This window comes from Eptatretus burgeri, chromosome 15 (genome assembly GCF_056783735.1).
Source record: "Eptatretus burgeri isolate ZD-2024b chromosome 15, Ebu_testis_v1, whole genome shotgun sequence".
NCBI classification, from domain to species: Eukaryota; Metazoa; Chordata; class Myxini; order Myxiniformes; family Myxinidae; genus Eptatretus; species Eptatretus burgeri.
This window is the reverse complement of record NC_140975.1, coordinates 8495907-8517009: the sequence shown is the minus strand read 5'-3', so window position 1 is coordinate 8517009 and position 21103 is coordinate 8495907. Positions and strand designations below refer to the sequence as shown.

The 21103-nt window shown below is 34.6% G+C and overlaps 1 protein-coding gene and 1 long non-coding RNA gene across 4 annotated transcripts in view; one reads left to right on the top strand and one right to left on the bottom strand.

Annotated features, from left to right (window-relative positions):
* Window positions 1-21103, bottom strand: part of LOC147011450 (glutamate receptor ionotropic, kainate 2-like) — a 446205-nt gene that overhangs the window by 340689 nt on the left and 84413 nt on the right. The gene's annotated exons all lie outside the window — the stretch shown is intronic.
* Window positions 2860-6263, top strand: LOC147011452 (uncharacterized). 2 transcript variants are annotated; one of them, XR_015051777.1, is made up of 3 exons: window positions 2860-3475; window positions 3584-4179; window positions 4277-6263. It is a non-coding gene; the product is annotated as an uncharacterized LOC147011452 (long non-coding RNA). The 2 variants fall into 2 exon arrangements; XR_015051776.1 differs by having other exon boundaries at window positions 2860-4179.

Here is a 21103-nt window from a genome sequence, read left to right as displayed (position 1 = left end):
GTGTCCAATAAGCTGACCCCAATGGTAATTGAGGTAACACCGGTCAATGAGCCGATTATGAGATTAAGGATTCGTCACTCCTTAGGTGTCATTTCCCTGGTCTCTGTTTCTGCTCCGACTGAGGCGAGTGATCTCACCGTGAAGGATGCATTCTACGCCACACTCGAGTCTGTGGTTGATCAGTGCCCCAGACGAGAAACACTTCTAGTCTTGGGGATTTCAATGCATTGACTGGAACTGATAGGGATGGTTATGAGGTGTGTGTTGGTCCCCAAGGGTCAGGAACTATGAACCAGAATAGCACTAAGTTCCTTGACTCTGCAAGAAGACATGGACTTAGGGTTGCTGGTTCATGGTTTCAACGCCCACAAGCTCATAGCTGGACTTGGTATTCCAACGCTGGCGGTGTGGCAAAGGAGATTGACCATGTCCTCATTGACGGTCGTTGGAGGATGATCCAGAACTGCAGGGTCTACCGGAGTGCTCAGTTCCTCAATACTGACCACAGGCTTGTTGCAGCAACTCTAAAGCTGCACCTTAAATCCTGGAGAATGGTACCATCCCAGCCTAGGCTGGATGTTGGCAAGCTCAGGGATGAGGGAGTAGCTGAGGAGTTTGCGAACAGGCTGAGTGGACAATTGGGGGGTCTGGGTGCTTTGGGGGGTCCTGAAGAGTTGTGGAGTGCCTTCAAGACCACCATCCTTGATGTTGCCAGTGGATGTCATAGAACTCACCGCAGGGCAAAGAAGAATTTTGTCTCTCAAGGGACACTGGATACCATTGACCAGAGTCGCAGGGCCAGGCTGAATGGCAGAGCTGAGCTGTTCAGGGAGCTGAGGCATAAAACTGTACGTGCACTGAGGGTGGACAAGGAGGCCTATGTGCGAGGAATCTGTGAGGGGGTAGAGCATCACCTGTGGACAGGTGATTCTCGTCCCGCTTACAGGGGAATTCGCGCATTGCGTTCATCCAAGCCCATCCCTCGGAGCACTGCAGTTCGAGCAGAGAGTGGTAGGCTCTTGACAGAGGAGTCTGAAGTGAATGCCCGCTGGGCTGGTTACTTTGAGCGGTTGTACCAGGCTGATCCCCCAGCTGTCGAGTTGGACGTCAAGGGTGTTACAATCCCTGTTGCTGACCCTCGAATCAACTGTGGTCCACCTTCGCTTGTGGAAACACGGGCTGCGGTGAACCAGTTGAAACGGGGCAAAGCTCCAGGGATCTGTGGCATCCATGCTGAACTTCTCAAGGCTGGTGGAAATGCTGCACTCGTGTCGTTGCATGCAGTTTTGTGCTCTGCCTTGAACACAGGCATCATCCCTACTGATTGGAAGAGGGGCCTTGTTGTTCCTCTCTGGAAAGGGAAGGGTGATCGCCAAGACAGCAACAACTACCGAGGGGTGACACTGCTCTCAGTGCCAGGCAAGGTCTTTGCTCGGATAATTCTTGATAGGGTTCGCCACCATCTGCTTGAGCACCAGCGTCCAGAGCAGTCAGGCCTTACACCAAAGAGGTCAACGATTGACCGTATCCTTGCTCTTCGTGTCCTCACCGAACGCAGACGAGAGTTTCGGCAGGGGCTGCTTGCAGCCTATGTTGATCTCTGTAAAGCGTTCGATTCAGTGAATCGGGATGTCCTCTGGAGGATTATTGGTCTTCGTGGGGTGCCTCCAAAACTGATCGATCTGATGTCTGAACTCTACTCTGGTACTGAGAGTGCTGTGAAGTCTGGTGGTACCATCTCTGACTTATTTCCAGTTGTTACTGGAGTTCGTCAGGGGTGTGTACTGGCCCCCACACTTTTCAGCACTTGTATGGACTGGATTTTAAGGAGGATGTCGGAGAGATCAAACTGCGGTGCATCGTTTGGGAATGTCAAGATTTCGGACCTTGATTTTGCAGATGATGCAGTCATCTTTGCGGAGACTTTAGATATCCTTTTAGAGGGGGGGCCCTCAAGGTGCTGAATTAGGAGTCGGAGCCGCTGGGATTACGGGTTTCTTGGGTCAAAACTAAGATCCAGGCTTTCGGTGACATCTTGGTTGCTGCTGTCCTGTCTGTGTCTGTTTGGGTGAGGATGTTGAGGTCATGGAGAGATTAACTTACCTTGGCAGTGATATTCATGTCTCTGCTGGCTGTGAGTCAGAGGTCAATAGACGTCTGGGTCGGGTCTGGGGAGTCATGGATTCACTGGATCATGGGTTGTGGCGCTGCCGGTACCTGTGAGGGAGGACGAAAATCCGAGTCTTCAGGTCCTTGGTACTTCCAGTCTTGCTCTCTGGATGCGAGACTTGGACTCTGACCAAGGATCTGAGATGGAGACTTAATTCCTTTGGTACCAGGTCTCTTCAGAGAATCCTTGGCTATCGCTGGTTGGATTTTGTGTCCAACGAGCGGTTGCTGAGAGAGACTTGGATGAGATTTGTTACCTGCATAGTCCGTGAGCGTCAGTTGCGGCTGTATGGACATGTGGCTCGTTTTCCTGATGCTGATCCTGCTCACCAGATTCTCTCAGCGAGGGAGTCTCATGAGTGGAGGAGGCCAGTGGGCCGAGCACGTGCCTCGTGGTTGCAACAGGTTGACCATCATCTCAAGGAGATGGGGATGGGCCTGGCATCTGCCTGGGGGATGGCCAGACGGAGGCCCCTGGAGTACCGGCGGAAAGTGAACGCAGCGACGCACTGTTCTGGCACATGCTCCCATACCTGACCTGATTATCACTCTAAGTTGTACCATTAGTTTCAATCTTTTTTGAGGAGAAACCCAATAACTCTCTAAAGGAATTAATTATCAATTGTGAAATCAGCCTTGTAATTATTTTAAGTTTAATAGTTGATTTTGAAGTACGTATGAGTAGGGTAAGAATACTGATTCTGGCTCACTTTTCCCCATGTAAATGAATGGGGGATTTTCAGCGATTTATATTTTTTTTCCCTAAAAATAAACCCCCCTTTTTATCCCAAGGTATATTTATTTGTCTCCCCTTTTAACTTGGAGGTTGAACCTCATTGAATTGAACACCTGGGGGTTGAACAGCTCACTCATTGAACCTATAAAGATTTGTTCATTCTCAAATTCCTTCAATAGTTTAATTTTCTTTGCACAATAATCCCCATCTAAAATATTGACAAACAAAACATTTGAATCTTTATATTTTTTAAGATACCCCTTTTGTGCCATTACGAAATGATAAACTTCTCTTAATGCTCTTGTTTGACCACCTCCTGAGCCACAGGTTATTTTTTGTTAAGCCCCGCCCACTTTTCTTTAAGCCCCGCCCACTTTTGTTAAGCCCCGCCCACTTTCCACAAGGTATTCAATAAGCCCCGCCCACTTTTCTTTAAGCCCCGCCCACTTTTGCTAAGCCCCGCCCACTTTTGCTAAGCTCCGCCCACTTTTCATAAGGTATTTTTCTAAGCCACGCCCACTTTTCCTAAGCCCCGCCCACTTTTGCTAAGCTCCGCCCACTTTTCATAAGGTATTTTTTCTAAGCCACGCCCACTTTTCCTAAGCCCCGCCCACTTTTGCTAAGCTCCGCCCACTTTTCATAAGGTATTTTTTCTAAGCCACGCCCACTTTTCCTAAGCTCCGCCTACTTTTGCTAAGCCCCGCCCACTCTTACATCATTTCCAGTTCATCTCTGACTCACAAAGAAATCACTAGAAAATTACAGGATGTTATGGTTTTGAAAAATTTCCCAATGAAGGCTTGCCTAGGCTTGCCCAGGGAATTTCCAAAGGAAACCACACCCACCAATCTTTCTCTATAAAAGCTTCAAACCCAGGCTCCATTTTAAACATTTGTTCTTGCTGGCAATGGTGTTCTGTGTGCTTGTCTCAAACTCTCTGTCTTCTATGGAACTAAACCTTCAAGTTGATGAACTGGATTCAAACCTCTTATCTATTGAGGTAAGATTTTTTATTTTCCTATTTTCAAACTTTGATTGAAGCATACTCATTTAATAATTAAATAACTTAATTCATACATTATTATTTTCTCTCACAGGAAATTGTGTCTGAAATACGAAATGAAAATACTGCTTTTGCTACAACTTGGGGGGAAATTGTTGGCTTGGTTGAAGACCTTGAGTGGGATGACTTTGGTGTTCCTTGGAACTCTCTGTCTTCTATGGAACTAAACCTTCAAGTTGATGAACTGGATTCAAACCTCTTATCTATTGAGGTAAGATTTTTTATTTTCCTATTTTCAAACTTTGATTGAAGCATACTCATTTAATAATTAAATAACTTAATTCATACATTATTATTTTCTCTCACAGGAAATTGTGTCTGAAATACGAAATGAAAATACTGCTTTTGCTACAACTTGGGGCGAAATTGTTGGCTTGGTTGAAGACCTTATGAGCGACCAAGACCCACAGAACGAGTTCGTCCTTGATGACCCAACCAAAGAGTTATACCTTGGAGACCAGCAAAATCCTGAAAAAGAGTTTTACAGCAATAGTACTCATTGTGAGTTATCAAGACAATACCCACTGAACAAGTTATACCTTGATGAGCCAGAATACAAGTTTTACCTTGGAGACTCACAAATTTTGAAAAAATCAGTAAATGAGTTCTGCCTTGATGGTTTAAATAACTACCTTGGAGACTCAGGAAAAGGGTTTTGCCAAGATGGTTCTAAATATGGGACCTACCTTGGAGACTCACAAATTTTGAAAAAATCAGTAAATGAGTTCTGCCTTGATGGTTTAAATAACTACCTTGGAGACTCAGGAAAAGGGTTCTGCCAAGATGGTTCTAAATATGGGGCCTACCTTGGAGACTCACAAATTTTGAAAAAATCAGTAAATGAGTTATCCTTAAGAGACTTTGTAAGTTGGTTTTACTTTGAATACTTGAAATGTGGGTTCTGGATTGATAACTCACAATGTGATACATATCTTGGAAACTCAACGGGAATGTGGTTATACCTTGAAGACTTGGAAAGTTGGGTTTATGTTGGACACTTGAAACTTTTTTGGGGGCTTTTATTTATTTATTTATTTATTTATTATTATTATTATTTTATTTATTTATATTTTGGAGACTTTTGGAGTTGCTATCACTCTTTGGGATCTAAACCTATCGATGTAGTTCTTTGTCGGATGGTGCTTGATGGGAGCAAGATCAAGAAAGTTCTGGGAAGAAAGTGCAGGCTTACTCCCTCTTTCTACGTCATCAAACCTGAAAGCCTTAAAAGACAGAATTGGAAGAAGAGAAAAAAAAACAAAAAATATACATTGTTCGTTCTGGGAAGAAAGTGCAGGCTTACTCCCTCTTTCTACGTCATCAAACCTGAAAGCCTTAAAAGACAGAATTGGAAGAAGAGAAAAAAAACAAAAAATATACATTGTTCGTTCTGGGAAGAAAGTGCAGGCTTACTCCGTCTTTCTACGTCATCAAACCTGAAAGCCTTAAAAGACAGAATTGGAAGAAGAAAAAAAAAACGTAAAAATATATATATATAGGTGGAAATCTCATTTTGAAAAAGACATTGTGTTGGGCGAGGATTGAGTTGGGGTTGAGATTTTGAATGTGAGGGTTGGGGTTGAGATTTTGAATGTGAGGGTTGGGACACACACACATACACATCAACAAACAAAAGTTAAGCCTTGACTATTCAGTTGAGGATTCTGTGTTTGGGGTTCACAGATCTAAGAACGTCCCCCTTGACACACATTATATACTGTTATACACCTCGGACTTGGCCCTCGAGTGTCCACAACGGTGTATAGTAGGAGGGAGTGAAGCGCCAACCTATTGCTCCCATTGCACACACACACACACAAACAAAAGTTAAGCCTTGACTATTCAGTTGAGGATTCTGTGTTTGGGGTTCACAGATCTAAGAACGTCCCCCTTGACACACATTATATACTGTTATACACCTCGGACTTGGCCCTCGAGTGTCCACAAAGGTGTATTATCTGCTTAGTTTTGTCTTTTGTAATTCCTGTGAATAAAATGAACCTAAAATCTCTTCCCCTTCCAAATCATATATTTTATAAGTCCAAGGAACTGTATCTATTACATCAACAATTTTAAAAAGTTCTTTCGTCCATCGTTCAGTAAAACCCTTTTCAAAATGAGATTTCCACCTATATATTCTTACGATATCACCAACTTTAAACTTAGGTTTTCTGACATTAATCTCTTTTTCATATTTTAATTTTGTAAATGTTTCTGATGGCTTCATATTCGTTGACGTGTGAATCGTGTCATTATACTTATCCACAATATCCTGAATAAAAGATAACCATTGTTGTGAACCGAGTTGTGTGAATTTTTTATATAGTCTCTCTTTTAAGGTACGATTAAAACGTTCAACAACAACTGCCTTCCCTTCATTAAAGGTACTGTATAATGTAATACTGTTATTTTTTAAAAAATTCATAAATGTCTTGTTATAAAACTCTCTACCCTCATCAGTCCACAATTTCTTAGGTTTTCTCTTACTTTTATTAAATATCTGTTGAAAAGCTAACACAAGAGTATTACCTGTTTTGTTTTTAAAGGGACAACCCACGCATATCTACTCTCAAATCAATAACGGTTAAAGCATACTTGTACCCTTATCATTATTGAGTTCAATCAAATCAGCAGACCAGATATAATCAACTTCCTTGGAATAAACTTTCCTTCTCTGAAACTTTGTGAATATTGGTTTATGTAATTCATCAGCTAATTGCTCTTCAGTCTTAATGGCATCATTAGAGCCTATAAGTTTTTGAATTTCCAAGTCCAAGTTTCAATTTAGCACTAATCATCTTCTTCACGATGAACCTATCAACTTTTTCTCTCCAAGGTTGGATTTTGTATCAGAGACAAATTATATAACATTTCTCTATCGGCTTCATGCTTTTCTTCCAACGTTGTGGTATTCCCATAATCAATATCGTGTCTCATGCACACTTCATCAACTCTATTGATTGGTTTACTCCAGGATTTAGGATTGTCTGCCTCATCTAATCTTTTATCCAAGTTTGTGCCTGGACCACAGAAAGAATACCCTGGAAGATGTAATTCCTCTGGTATTCCAGTAGTTGTAAATTTACTTCCTGATAAAAACTTTTGTATATCTCTCCGAGTTTGTGTTTGGAGATAAATTGATTTTTTTTTTTGAACCACACACCGAACATATACCTTTTTGTATAACCCTGTTATTTTTACTTTTAATATATGAAATATTTTTAGTATTAGTTTTCTTTTTACATTTGAGACAATAACTCATTTATTTATGAGAGAAAAATTTCTGCAGAGTGCAAAAACCTTTTTAGTTTCCAACATGCACATTTGAATCTTAATTTTTAAAACATAAAGAATCCTTAGAAATGCCTTCTACTCTCTCCTCCATTTATTTAAGAAAAACTTGAATTAAAATACATGTCTTCTCGATGTCGATAGTCTTGTCGAAAGTATTGCAAATAGACTTTTTAATTCTTTGTATTCCTCCCTGGTGAGATAAGTTAATTTCTTTAATACCTCTATTCTTTTTGAATCTCACTGGTTTCCATATTTTGATATTTATTCATTCTCTCTCTTTCCTCCCTCTCTCTTCTCTCTTTCCTCCTTCTCTCTCCTCCTCCTCCTTTTCCTCCTCTTCCCTCTCTTCTTCAACTCCTTCCTCATCCCTTACTATACTTGAATCGTTTACACCCCATAGAATATTATACATATATTCATCAGGATTTCTTGTTATTCCTGTATCCAAAATAATTTTTTTACAACAGGATACCAATAAAATTTCTTTTGAATTTCTAAAAGAGCCTTACCTTTTCTTAACCTTATAATTTTTTCATTATTTAACATTCTAATTAAATCTAAAGTTGTTGGTTTATCAACATCAGCATAATGCCAATCTTTTATTGAAAATACCTCATTCTTATGTTGTAGAACATATTTATTAAAATACCGAATAACTTTTTCTTGAAGGTATGCTTGAACACAGAAATGATAATTTTCTTGAAGCCTTCTTGCTGTCATTTATGTATTAGAAATATATGTTAGAATAATATTATGGCACGAAACACCTCCCCATCTTCCCATAGTTAAATCATTTTGTATTTCCTTACTTATTATATATAATCCTGTTTTTTCTGTTTTCATGAGATAAACAAGGGCAAAACCATTATTATATTTACCCTTATTAAATTCTTTTATTTGTTGTTTACTAATCGTGGCTCCACAAAACTCATTCTCGATACCAAGTGGATAATATTCTTCCTTACGAGACTGATTTAATTGTTCCAGGTCTTCGAGGTTAATTTTAAATGACCAATTATACCCTAAATCATTCATATCATACCCCATTGTTCTATTCTCATACAAATGATACGCCCTTCTTTATAAAAATTTATTTTAATTCGAACTGTGAATTCTGTATGACCTGGAGATAATATCAACACTTCTGTATCTTTAGAATACACAGCCGTTTTATTTAAGTATATATATTGTGATAAATCGCTTAATCTCACCAAGTCATTCGCGTCAGTCGGGCTTGGATAATTTTTTAATTTATAAGCATTTTTCATGTTAATATTTTTGTTTATATTATATTTATATCGCTCAGCCTGTGCCTTTGTATAATAATTTGATAAATCAATATCCAGTTCTTGAGATACACCAAAGATAGAACCATCTTTACCAACATAAGTCATTTATATTAGATTAAAAATAATATCATAAAATTTTTTATTTTTGTTGAGTTGAAATAACACATATAGACATAATTGACCACAACACTTGGAATTTAATTCTTGGACTTGAAATGTTTGATAAACACCATTCTGTAAGAATTTTATGACTTCAACAGGTGGTGGAAGACCAAAACTATCAAAATAATATTTGTCTTGACTATTAAAAATACAAACCCAATGAGAACCGTTCCCATCATTATTTTCTAAGTTCATAATAATATTCTTTGTATGTTTTAGACACATTTGTTAATTCATCTCTCATACAAATAACCACATTATGAATTTTTAATTTCTTACAATATTTGGCAAGTTGTAAATTTGATGTTGTATTCTTTCCAAATTCTTTCAACCACTCATCAATGCTCATTTATTTATTAGAAAGATATAATCCATTACCTCTTTTTGTTAATTTTACACCTGCTTGTGCTATAGAAGAAAGCATATCTCCAACTAACAATCTCGCTTTATCAGGCAGACCTTCAAGTTTTTCAGCAAAATCTACAATTACACCACTTCCACTAATTTGTTTCTCCAACTCTTTGTTATGTCTTTCCAATTCTTTTTTTGAGCCTGGAGTTGAGCCTTCCTTTCGTTGGCAGTTTTGACCGCTGTTGAAATACCACCCGTCAATGCTCCAACCGCACTTAAACCAGCAAATAAAGGAATTAGAAATGGGAGAAATCCTCCACTCGTCTCTCTTATTGAATATTTTTTAACATTGGTTTTGTCATTTTAATTTTAAGTGAGCCAGTGTCATTCAAGATTTTAACCTGTTCTCTTGTGAGCAAAACATCAATTCTTACTGCTCCTTTTCTCTGAATTGTATTAACGTTAATCGTACAAGGCTTTTGATTTTGAACACAAGATGATAGTTTATGAAGATTGATTTGATTAACATATACCCCAGTTGGTACTTTGCCACTCATTTATTTAACAAAAAATTATGTGAGACTAATCATCACACCATTATCTGTATTAATCTGCAATTCTGTTTCTTCCAAAAGCAAACAATATGTATCAACTTCTTCACTCTCTCCTCTTTCAATGTATAGGGAAGTATCCACTCGATTAGACTTTATAGTTTCTTTTTGAGCGCTCAGGTCAAACGTATAGATTGTATACAAACTTTTAAATGCTGTCATATCCAAAATAGGTTCTTTATTTCCATTACTTTCACACACCTTTTGGTAAGACTTGTATGCTTCAGCAAAATCATTTTTTCCCAATTAATTTCCAATCTATCTCGTGGATAAAATGTTCCATCTAGAGAAACGCGAAGTTGTTTCACCTTAGCATTATCACTCAATGCATTATTCTTATCAGTCGCAGTATCACCATCTGGCTTTTTAAAAATCATCCACAGATATCGTGGCTTTCCTTCCAGAACACCCAAATTCCACGTGTAAGTAGTTTGATTGAGTTTAACGTGTTGACATCTTCTTTTGAGGTATGATACACTGAGTGGTTTTTTTGAGTTAAGTCTTCGATTCAACATCTCTTCTGTTTTAAGATTAGAGTATATTCACTGATATACCAACTCATCTCCTCAATTACAAATTTATTCTGATCACCAAAAGCATTACCAACACCAAAAAGCAATCTATTTTCATTATCATTCCTTTGTAGTTGAAATCTAATTTTAAGACCATACAGAACTTTATCATAATCACAAAATCCAAATATACCTTTAAGAGGAACTGCCACAGTAAAACTATTTTCTGCTTTTGTATCATCATTATACATTCCTTTCCTTTGAGTATACCCAGGGTCTGTGTTTGTTCCCGTTGACATATCAGGAATAAAACCTTCGACAGACCCCTTTCCCATTCTATCACTGAATGTATAGAGTGTAAATTTCATCATTTCAGATACAGCAGAGACATAATCAACCGCTTCAACTTCTTGTGTTCCAATATACAATCGCACACTATCAAACATTTTCCAGAAGAAATCATTTACAAGTGTAGCGTTTGTGTTATTCCCAGCCTTAGTGAATTTAAATTTACACAACAAGAAACTTTCGGAGAGATTCAAATAGGTTTGTTGATTATTTATTTCAAAACTTTTTGTACCATTTGTATTCCAGTCTGTTCCAGTTATTGCATTTACCTTGAAGTAATCTTCTTTTTTAGTGGAGTTTGAGATAATAATAGTATCATCCAAATCATAGATACTATCAATTGCTTCCATACTTGTATTTATTTAGGAAAAAGATGTTAAAACTTTTGAAACCCTGATCCAAGTATTTGAATTATTTTCTGTCGTTCTTGGGGGGACAACTGAGTTTTACCTTTCTTAATTTCTTTTATTGCTTGTAATTTATGAGATTCTTTCTGAGCATCTTTTATACTCTTTACAGCACCTGCTACATTTCCCACAGCAGAAGCAGTTGAACCAATTAGGTCTTTATGTTTAAGAATAGTTGAACCAATACCCATGAGAGTATCAATTATCCCATCTCCTCTAAATTGATGTCCGACACCCCTTTGTCTCTTAGGTTTATAGTATCCTCTACCAAGATACATACCTTCACCCTTGTAGTACGGGGAAAGGAACATCCCATCCCCTGTAATTATTTTATATTTTCCCAACTCGTGCTTCCTCACAATAACCATCGTATTTATTTATTGAAAAACTTCACGTAGGTGAATTCTGATGGATATAACTTCTCCATTAAAAGAGATCACACGATTATCTTGGTCGGTTATCCTAAAATTTACTCTGTGTATGGTTTTTCCTGACACAGGTAGATAAACCAAATTTTTAGGCTCCATATTGAATTTATAACCAATTGGGGTTGAGTATGCGCTGAATGAAAATATTGTATTTGTTTTTAATCCATCATTATAAGCACCATCAATCAAATCACAGTGAATTAACACCGAATTTATTCCTGAGGATATTTGAATGACATTATCACTGTAAAACGTCCCATTAGTTTCAATCTTTTTTGAGGAGAAACCTAATAACTCTCTAAATGAATTATCAATTGTGAAATCAACCTTGTAGTTATTTTTAACTTTAATCGTTGATTTTGAAGTATGTTTTTTGAATGTTTATAACAATATTTTTTGGTTCATCACCCTGTTCTTTCATAAGACGAGCAATTTCGGAAGATATTTGAGAAATCTCGTATGCTCCGGGTGAGACTGTTATCGCTTTGTATCCACTTCCCGAATTATAACTAAACTTGTCATTTTTCTCGTTTATATTAAATAAAGTATTATAAGTCTCCATGGACAATAAAGATGCCTCATATTCTTTGTTGTGTCAAGTTGTAGTGGGTATGGGAATGAAGATGTGTGGTCGCTTGTTGTGAAATTAAAACTCAGGATTGTGCTTCTCATCTTATTTAATATGAGATAAAATGTCTTTATATTGAGATTTATTAATTATTTTCATGTTCATCAACTGGTCTAAAATGGCTGATGCTTCATTAAAACAATTGTTATTTCCAGCCTTCTTACTGCCGAACAACAATAACAGTCTATTAACTAATTGCGATGGGTCATTTGGAAGAAAACTAATACCTGAACCAAGGATACTTAAAGCCTGAATAATGTGTTTCTCCTTCTCATTCTTCCTACTTTTACCAGAAAGAATAACCTTATAATTTAGAGTGTTCAGCAAATCAATATATACTCTATCATCATTATTTTCCATATCCAATGGTTTATCAATATACTTTGATTCATCCCTCACAGTTGAACCTTGTCTTCCATCTTTTGTGAGAAGAAACATTAATCTCGGAGTTAGTTTAACAGGGGTTGAGCAGAACTTAAGAACCTTAATTCATCATTAAATATCAATACCTTTTCTTTAACAAGATGAAATATTGCTGGTTGTTCTGTTGGAATGAGTCCTGCTTTGGTTTTTGAATCCGCTGAATATTCATTGTTTTGAACAGCATTCACAATATAATCAGGGGTTGATTAATCTCTTCCAGTTGTTGAAATAAACCTTCATCATCATATTCTAATTCTCCTAAATGCTCTAATTCTTCCTCCGTCATTTGACTGAAATCTTTTAACATTTGAAGCTTTCTAGGAGTATATTCTACTGTGGGAACTGTGGAAACATCTTTCATTTTTTCTTGGGAAGTTTTTAAAAGTGGTTTAAAAAATTTCTCTTGCTTTTTTTCAAATGCTTCTTCGCCCGTTAGTTTCTGTCTGCGTTTCTTCTTTATGTCTTCCTGTTGTTTTACAACTTTTGAAACCAACTCTTGATGTTCCTTAAATCTTCTTGCTCTTTCTTTTGTATCCATTTATTTATTGTAAAATATCATTTAATGAATTGTAAAGATCAACAGGGAAATTTTCCTTTTCTTCATCATTCAAGTAGATGTGTTCAAATAAAACCTTTTCTTTAAATATTTCATCAAATTCTTTATTAACATTAATGCGAGTTGTAATTTCTTCTTCACTAATCCTTGCATCTCTGCTTTTCATACGTTTGTGTTGAGTTTCTTCATCAACATCAAAACCGAATGATAAAATCTTCACCCGCTCAGATATTTAATAATTTGTCTCGTTCCTTCTGGATTAGTTTCTAATATCCCAACACCACCAGATTTTAGTTTCTTTAACTCACTCTTACAATGTGAATATTTTGTTGTACCAAGAGAAACCTCCTCAAATATTTGTCCTTCATTCCTCAATCGCATATGTTCCTCCACTGAAATATAGTGATAATCTTCACCTTTACTTCTCCAGGTCTTATTGCTCTAGTTGTTGTTGATACAATGCGTATCACGGGGTGTTTTTTAAGTAAATTTACAATATTCTCATTTGTACTACACAAGAACCTTGATTTATGAAAGTTTTTTCCAGAAGCAGATTTACCCACAAGATTTATAATAATAGTTGTCATTTATATATGTAATTGTTTATAAAACAAAAAATATATCCCTTAATATCTCATCTTGTTTCACAACAATATATTTATATTTTTCAGTCGTGTGCTTCATATAATCCTCAAATTTCTTTTTACTACATAATGTAGAACAATTATCTCTCCAAAAATTATTGATATCTATTGAATTTAACTTGAATAAAATAAAAGTATTAGCATTGTTTCTGATGGAACGACGAGGAAGTTGAAAGTACGATTGACTAAGATAAATACAATTACAAGAAGAATGTCTCCCTCTTGTGTAGTAGCTGTCCATTACCGTTTGGTTTCTCTCATTAACACAATCATCAAAGATAACGAGGTTCTTTTTTGATTTATCCAAATCTTGGGGAGACGGTATATCATCCGTATTATCACTAAGAATACAAGTTATAAGATTTGATTTCTTTTTACATCTCTGTGTATCACAAAATAGTTGAATTATATCTTCAATGTTATAATCATTTAGGTTTTTTTGACGTTTAAATAAACCTATTATATCTTCTTTTGAAGACCAGCATTAAAACCTTGTGAGAGTAGTTGATACTCTGGTTGAAAACTCTCGACTTTGTGAAAATTATTAAATTATCATAATCTAAAAGTTGGGAGTGAGGAGCATTTTTAAAAGTAAGCAGGTTTTTCCACATCCACTTGAACCAACTATGAGACATCTTAATGAATTTGGGAGATTTTTATGGTTGTTAAATTTTATCTTATTTTCCCAAATAGGTAAAAAATCATTCATTTATATATTTGAAAAACAGGTTATTTAATTTATTATTGGCTTTTTTAGAAACTCTATATTTTATCCTAAGTTCAGGTTTAATTTCAAGATAATCCATTATTTTATTTATACAATATCTTGTGTTGATATTTCCCTGAAAATTACATCCATGAATAATATACAACAACAATCCTTTGAACATTTCTCTTATACGTTCAGTTTCTTCCCTTGTAAGGAAAGGTGTGTTATCATCCTCATACTTTACATTCATTTCTCTAATCAATCTTGTAAAGTAATTCATTTTTGGTGTAAATCTAAAAGAATTATTTTCCTTTTTTATATTTTTTATTATCATTAATTAGAAGATAATCACAGAATATACATTGTTTATAGGCTTTTGACTCTGTGTTTAATCCCTGTCTTTCACACGCAGGACAATTCTCAAATTTGTCATATGGAGAATCAGGAAAGTCTAGCATATTTATAAAGTAAAACTTTTACTTAAACTGAAATTAATCTATACTTTCAGTTGTATATTACCATCGATATCGATATACTTTTTTCATTATCAGATTCAACGACAACATTTTTTATATTAAAGGTAATTTTAAAATTATCGTTAACTACTATTGAACGAAATGTCATTTCACCTGATATATTAACATCCTTTATTTCATCAAGATTTACATCTTTAGGGTTGTTGAAAAAAATACAAATTTCTCCTTGCATATTACAGATGGTCTTATCTTTTCTTTCTAAAGCTTCATCCATAAGGTTTTGTTCTTTGATACTTTTTCTTGTTTCATTGCTTTTTCTAGTTTTGAATATATTACTAGAAGGAGAGGAGAAACTTTTGTTGGAGATACTTTAATTGATGTTCTACCAGGTATACTAAAAGCCCTTCCACTGAAGGAAATTGAAGAACTCATATTATTTACCATAATAGTTTTTATCCAATAGTTGTTATATTTATCTTTGTTCAATTTTACATCCTTGACATATTTCTCAGTATCTTTAACAGATGAAGAGATTGATTGAAACTTGTCTTTTGTGTCTTGAAACATTGTATTTATTAAGTGAAAAAGTTGGAGGATAAAATGTTTTTAAGCACAGATTCACCTATAATTAAACGAAATTTTCATCAAGAAAATTTTAGTTTAAGCAAAGTTTTATTCTATAAATATGGTGAATACAACGTACTGCGATGTTTGTAATCACGAATATAAACATTATAGAAAACACCTCCGAACCAACAAACACACATTTAATCTATTTCATCAAATATCTCCTCTTGAGTTGGAAAGAAAACATTGTGATATCTGTTCAAAGGATGTTTTGAAGAGTAGTTATAATCAACATCTTCAATCACAAAAACACAAGAAAAATGAGTTTAAAGTAAAGGGAGACTATTATATATTAAAAACACTGATGAGGCATTTAAAGGGCATATAAAAATAAGGATTTTTCAATTTGGAGAACCCAGTCCATCATCAATAGCTGAATCAATTGAAATAGTGAAACCCGATGTTGAAAAATTTATTAAAATGACATTAAAAGAAATAAAAACTTTAAAGTTTTATATGGGAGTGAAAATGAATATGAAAAGACAAGATGAAGAACAAACTCCTTATATGAGAACAGATCTTCATTTTATAACATCATTTCAAGATTTTTTGAATAGTGGGGTTTATGAAGAACTATCAAGACAAGAGGAGGATGTTAATAATACAGTGGTAGGAAGTGGATTCAATATTAAAAAAATCATCTTTTTAGATATACACATTCTAAAATCAAACCCTCTTAAAGCTTCTTCTTATATTGAATTACCAAAAGAAATAAAACTAAAGAAGGCAGTTGTTAATATTAAGAACAATGATAATAAATGTTTTCTCTGGTCTGTTCTTGCTCACTTACATCCACCAAAATGTAATTCAGAAAGAGTAAAACAATATATGAAATATGAGAATACCTTGGACATTAAAGATTTTAAATTCCCAATGCCATTAACAGATATTCCTAAATTTGAGAAAAAGAATAATCTTTCTATTAATGTATATGGATTAACGGATACAAACAAAGTTCAAATATTAAAAATTTCAAACAACTATAAAAATGAAGAAACACACATTGACCTTTTATATTTTAGTGTTGGAAAGAATTCACATTACACATACATCAATAATTTATCAAGATTAATCTCTTCTCAGGTATTCAGAACAGCAAACAAAATATATCCTTGTAAGCGATGTCTTAATTCATTTCATACAAAAGAACGATTAGAACAACATTCAAAATATTGTAGTAATCATAAATCAGCTGTAATTACAATGCCTAAACCTGGTGAAAAGATTTATTTTGAAGATTATAATAAATCTATCATGCACCCATTTGTGATATACGCTGATTTTGAATGTATCCTTAAAAAGATAAATACTGCTTCTCCTAATCCAAAAGAACCATATACAAATAAATATCAAAAACATATTCCTTGTGGTTTCTGTTATTATATCAAATCATCTGTTGGAGAAAAGTATAACAAACTTGAACATTTTCGTGGAAAAATGCTTCACAAGAGTTTGTAAAACGATTAGAAAAGGATTGTATAAGACTCACTAAATTAATGAAAGAAACAAATGAACCGATGAAATTAACCAAAGAAGAAAAATTAGAATTTAGAATGAACAATATCTGTCATATTTGTGAGGGGAAAATTAAGGAGTCTAAAGTTAGAGACCATTGTCATCTTACTGGTAAATATAGAGGTCCCGCTCATTCCTGTTGTAATCTTAATTATAAATTACCTTCTTTTATTCCAGTCTTTCTTCACAACAGCGCCAACTATGATACACATCTATTTATAAATGAACTTTCAAAAACACCAGGGAATATTTCTGCTATAACAAACACAAGTCAAAAGTATATTTCATTTTCAAAAATGATATTCACAAAACCTTTAACTCGTATTAGGTTTTTAGATTCTTACAAGTTTATGGGAACACCACTAGCCTACCTCGCATCAAATCTAAGCTCCACAGACTCTTTTCCAAATCTTAATTCATTCTTTCCAAAAGAGGAAATTCTCACTAAAGAGGAAATTCAGATTAAAGATGAAATTCTGATTAAAGAAGGAATTCTTACGAGAGAGGAAATTCAAACAAGGAATGAAATTCAAAGTAAAGAGAAAATTCTTACAAGTAAGGGAATTTATCCTTATGATTATATGGATTCATTTATGAGATTTAAAGAAACACAACTTCCTTCAAAAGAAAGTTTCTATAATAACCTTTATGAAGAAGAGATAAGTGATAAGGAATATAAACACGCACAAGAAATATGGAAAATATTTAAGATAAAGAACCTTGGAGAATATCACGATTTATATCTAAAAACAGATGTTTTATTGTTAGCTGATGTGTTTGAAGCTTTTAGATCACTCTGTCATAATAAAAATTGTTATGGATTAGATCCTGCCCACTATTTCACAGCTCCTGGTTTAGCTTGGAGTGCAATGTTGAAAATGACAAAACAAGATATAGATTTAATCAGTGATGTGGATATGCTTTTGATGATTGAGAAGTCCAAGAGAGGTGGAATATCACAAGTATGTTCAAAAAGATATGCTAAAGCAAATAATAAATATCTCCCAAATTATGATAGTGAAAAAGATAGTAATTATTTGATGTATTTTGATGCTAATAATTTGTATGGATGGGCAATGTCTCAATCTCTACCTTATGGTAAATTAGAGTGGGTGGAAGAAAAGAATTATGAAAAGGCTTTGATGAATATTGTTATTTCTTCTCAAGAGGAATTGAATGACGAAGAAGAAGGTTATTATTTTGAAGTTGATTTGAGGTACCCGAGTGATCTTCATAATAAGCATAAAGATCTTCCTTTTGCATGTGAGAAAGAAACTCCAAAGAAAGAATGGTTAAGTGATTATCATAAAAGTTTTAATATTAAAGGTAAATCAACAGAAAAGTTATTAACAACATTCTATGATAAAGAGGGATATGTTTTGCATCAGAGAAGCTTAAAACAGTTTTTGAGAGAAGGATTGAGAGTAGCTAAAATTCATAGAGTTTTAAAATTTAAACAAAGTCCTTGGGTGAAAAAGTATATTCAATTCAATACAGATATGAGAGCAAATACAAAAGTAAAATTTGAAGGGGACTTTTATAAATTAATGAATAATGCTGTATTTGGAAAGACTATGGAAAATGTTAGAAACAGGCAAAACATTAGATTCGCAACATCTTGGAAAGAAGCTTCGAGATTGATAAATAAACCAAGTTTTGAGAGAGAAGAGGTTTTTTCAGAGAACTTTTCTGCAATTCATATGAAAAAGGAAAGTATTGTAATGGATAAACCAATTTATATTGGAACAGCAGTTCTTGATTTATCAAAGATATTGATGTATGATTATTTGTATAATGACTTAAAGAAAGAGTATGGTGAAAATGTTTCATTGTTGTATATGGATACTGATAGTTTTATCCTAGATATAAAAACTGATGATGTTTATGAAGATATGAAGAAAAATATTGGAGTATATGATACAAGTAATTTCAGCAAGAAGAGTGAGTTATTTTCCAAAAAGAATGAAAAGGTTATTGGTAAGTTTAAGGATGAGTTGGGTGGAAAAGTAATGAGTGAGTTTATTGGATTGAGAGCAAAGGCATATGCTTATAAGTATGGTGAACAGATTGATAAGAGGTTAAAGGGAATAAAGAAATATGTAATAAAGAAATCAATAACTTTTAGAAATTATTATAATTGTTTGATGAATAAGAAAGAAGAATATAGGAAAATGAATACAATAAGAAGTTATAAACATAACATATATAGTGAAGAAGTAAATAAAAAGGCATTAGGAGCCTTTGATGATAAGAGATTTATTTTAGATAATGGAATAGATTGTGTTCCATATGGATATTGTATGATAGAGTGTATAAAATAGATTATGTTTTAACGATGGGAAGATGGGTTAGGGTTTTTAAGGGCTACACGCTGGTTTTTCACAATATATAAATGGTTAAACCAAGTATTAATCAAACTAAAGAGTGGAGAAAATCTCAGTCTTGGTATATAAATGGAAAACATAATGAATGTGAAAAATATCAAATAAGTCTTATTGAAAAAATAACTAAAACAAAGGTAAATAAAACAAATAAGCGAATTAATTTAAAAACTAGTAAGTTAGAGGATGTAAAGAAAAAAATGAATATCCTTGAATGGACTGAAAACTTTGATGGTTATCAATTGAACAATGAAAAAACAATTTACTATAATCTCAAAATGATATGTGGCTCAGGAGGTGGTCAAACAAGAGCATTAAGAGAAGTTTATCATTTCGTAATGGCACAAAAGGGGTATCTTAAAAAATATAAAGATTCAAATGTTTTGTTTGTCAATATTTTAGATGGGGATTATTGTGCAAAGAAAATTAAACTATTGAAGGAATTTGAGAATGAACAAATCTTTATAGGTTCAATGAGTGAGCTGTTCAACCCCCAGGTGTTCAATTCAATGAGGTTCAACCTCCAAGTTAAAAGGGGAGACAAATAAATATACCTTGGGATAAAAAGGGGATTTATTTTTAGGGAAAAAAAATATAAATCGCTGAAAATCCCCCATTCATTTACATGGGGAAAAGTGAGCCAGAATCAGTATTCTTACCCTACTCGTATGTTTTTGAATATCTTCTTTTTCGGCTGCTCCCGTTAGGGGTCGCAACAGCGGACCATCCGTATGATCCGCATAGTGATTTGGCACATGTTTTACACCGGATGCCCTTCCTGACACAACCCTGGTCGCCTCTTACGACACAGGGATATGGTACACCTATTATAACCGGGGTATACACCGGCCCAGTATACTGGTACTCATTTCGCCGACCTCGGAAGGATGACAGGCTGAGTCAACCCCCTGGTGTATTAATTCAGTGGCTCAACGGGGCTTGAACTCAGGACCTTTTGTATCCCAAGCCGCTGCCCTAACCACTGCGCCAACACACCAGGCTATGTTTTTGAATTTCTACAACAATATTTTTGGTTCATCACCCTGTTGTTTCATAAGGCGAGCAATTTCGGAACATATGTGGAAAATCTTGTATTCTCCAGATGAAACTGTTATAATTTTGTCTCTCATTCCTGGGTTATAACGAAACATCATTTTTCTCTGTGATATTTAACAGTGTATGAAAAGTTTCCATAGACAATAAACTGTGGACAGGTGATTCTCGTCCCGCTTACAGGACATATACTCTTGTGTGGTCCCGCTTCATATACTCTTGTGTGGTCAAGTTGTAGCGGGTATGGAAATGAAGCCGTGTCATCACTCGTCGTGAAATTAAAACTAAAGTTTATGCTTCTCATTTAAAAGTTTTTAAAACTCTGCATATAATTCTTATAAATCTCTTTTTTATTACCTGAAACATTGCACTTGTTAAATAATCTTGAAAAAAAAAAGATAACACAAATTATTATTCTTCCAACATTTTGTGTTAATAACTCCACCATTATCTTATCTATAAATATATGTACGTCTTTGTCATCTTTTAACAATAAAAAAAATTCTCATTGGCATCTAAAATAGATGATATTTTTTCATTTTCATTGTGGGAGAGAATTAAACTCATTTAATATGGGTTAAAATATCTTTGTATTGACATTCATTAATTATTTGCATTTTCATTACTGGTCTAAAATGGCTGATGCTTCATTAAAACAATTGTTGTTTCCAGCCTTCTTACTACCTCACAGCAATAACAGCCAATTAATTAATTGTGATGG